The sequence below is a fragment of the Sceloporus undulatus genome, unplaced genomic scaffold (genome assembly GCF_019175285.1).
Source record: "Sceloporus undulatus isolate JIND9_A2432 ecotype Alabama unplaced genomic scaffold, SceUnd_v1.1 scaffold_535, whole genome shotgun sequence".
NCBI classification, from domain to species: Eukaryota; Metazoa; Chordata; class Lepidosauria; order Squamata; family Phrynosomatidae; genus Sceloporus; species Sceloporus undulatus.
In genome coordinates this window covers 1-2,482 of record NW_024803455.1, presented here as the reverse complement: position 1 = coordinate 2,482, position 2,482 = coordinate 1, and the positions used below count along the sequence as shown (strand labels likewise).

Genomic DNA, 2,482 nt, shown 5'->3' with positions numbered 1-2,482 from the left:
CACAGGAGAGCACATTTCCGGTATTTTCTGAGACTCTCAATCATTTAAAGGCCATGCTTGGATTTATAAAAAGATTTATTTTTGCCCAAAAATAAGGAATAAAGCATAGGAAAAAGGCAGAAAGTTGGAAAATCTGAAAAGGCCATGCGTGAATTTCTTAAAGAGTACATAATGCCACAGGAGAGCACATTTCCGGTATTTTCTGAGACTCTCAATCATTTAAAGGCAATGATAGGAATTTTTAAAGATTTATTATTGAAAATAAATAAGGAATTCTGCAGTGGAAAAGGGCAGAAAGATAGGCAGGGAGGTTACCTTCAAATGCAGCGTGCTACAGCGCGATATAACGTGCTTTGTGTGTCTCCCCTTTGAAAGGCGATGGTCTCTCGCGATGGAACGTTCACTGCTCCGCGTGTCTTTTCCAATCGCAGGCAGAGTGCTCTTCCGCGAAATAACGTGCGGTGTTTTTAATATTACAGGGACGTTAATTTCAACAAGGACCCTTCCAACCGAACACTCCCGGCTAAAACAAATAATGGCGCTCGCTTTTCTCGCGCATGCGCACAAGCCGCCTGTAGCGCCATCTGCTGGCAAGAACAAACTTTTAGGGGGAAGTTGGACAATTCTCACGTGAGGACCTGTGGGGGAACCAGGAAGGCTTTTGAAAGCACTTGTCTGTCTGCCTGCTCCCAGCCTCTGCCAGCATGCCCAGGTCCTGGAGCATATGGAAGGAGGTTGAGGTCCAGCACCTTTTCCAGTTTTTGGAGAGGGATGTGGATCTCAACATTGTTATGGGCTCCACCTCCCACCCAAACCGGCGGATTTACCGGCGGCTCTCTCGCCGGCTGCAGGCCCTGGGGGTTGAGAGGTCATGGCGGCAAGTGGCCTCAAAGCTCAAGGTGCTACGCACGGCGTTCTACAGGGCTTACAGGGCCCATGGGGACAGCCCAGCACCACAGCAAACCCCTGCATTTTTCAATGAGATGTGGCATCTTTGGATGATTGCCGGGTGCCCGTCCATAGAGGAGAACATTGCTGCTGGTGAGTTGTGTGTTTTGCAATTGCCTATCAGATTTTTTTTTTCCCCTGACATCTGTGGTGATATCTTCCCCGTCTATCTGTATTCTCGTCCCATAGGACGTCGTGGGAGGCACATGGTTGCCGCTTTGCCCAGCCCACGGGAAGAGCCGGAGCCGGAGGAGGAGGATGATGGGGGCCCACCTCCTCACCAGGAAGGTCAGTGGGTGTGTGTTTACATAGGCATATGTACATTTGCATTGGTACTGTGTGCGCGCCTATACAGAAGTGTATAGCTTCCTGGCAATAGATTGTGTATGCACGGCAACAAACACACACATACACACATACTTAGTCATATACACATGCCTATAAAGGTGTATATATATATATATATATATATATATATGGGCATATCTAGTGGTCTTGGTTGCATGGAATCATCCAGGCGTGGAGTAGTGAGGCACGCATCGACTCCCACTCGACACACATTCTGCACAGATGGTCATCAGGCACATTTTAGAGACCTGAAAGGAAGGAAGCTCCACTACAGTCTGAGGGAGATTAAGACACACCTGTGTGGGAATTGTGCCTAATGCTGCAGTCTGCCCAAGTCGGTGGGTCAGCAGAAAACATGCTCACTCCATGTTATCCATGCAATTATTTTAACACGGCTCTCCGGTCAGGATCCTGGAGGTTTGAAGTGTCATACAAACCGATTCGGTAGTCATATTCATCGCTCTTTTTTCCTGCTCTAGGTGATGCTGTTGAAGAGCTGGAGGTCCAGCCGGTGCACCAGCCTCAAGGCCAAGAGCCATCGCTGGCGGAGCAGGTTGCCCTACTTAGGGCCGAAGTTTCCAGCCTCAGTCGCAGGCTGGACGAAGGTTTGTTCTCACAACCCACCACCCATCACTCACCAGTACAACATTTAAGGAGGGGGGTGCAGGAGTAATAGAACTTCTAAACACATTCTATTCACATTGCAGTTGTGCAGCGGCTGGGTTCTGTGGAAAGGGCAGTACAAGGCCTGCAGCGGACACAGGAAGAGCAGCACGACTTCCTCTACCACGCCCGGGTGTGGGGGTCACCACCACGGCCCCAGCCTCCTGCAGCGGCGAGATCTCCACCCCGTGATGTGGAGTGATTGCGCCCTCCTCCCACCACAGGCTGTGCATTAACAGCCTGTGGGTATTTCTGTAATGTAATAGTTTTGTATGTAGTGAGTGTGTGTGTGCGTGTGTGTGTGTGTTTGGTTGTGTGTGTGTGTGTGTGTGTATGTATGTGGGGTGGATGTTTAGGTGGGTGGGTTGTTGTGTGTGTGTGTTTGTGTGTGTGTGTGTTGGGGGGGTGGGTGGATGAGTGGCTGTGTGTGCGTGTGTGTGTGTGAGTGGGGAGGATGATTAGGTGGGTTGGTTGTTGTGTGTGTGTGTGTGTTTGTGTGTGTGGGGGGTGGGGGGTGGGGGGG

General features: G+C 50.2%; 1 protein-coding gene across 1 annotated transcript in view; it reads right to left on the bottom strand.

Annotated features, from left to right (window-relative positions):
• LOC121917750 overlaps window positions 1–1,072 on the bottom strand; it is a 3,813-nt gene extending 2,741 nt beyond the window's left edge. The window contains exon 1 of the mRNA XM_042443871.1: window positions 316–1,072. The gene's annotated coding sequence lies outside the window, so the exon portion shown is untranslated. The remainder of the gene's footprint in view (window positions 1–315) is intronic.
• Window positions 1,073–2,482: the final 1,410 nt, after the last annotated feature.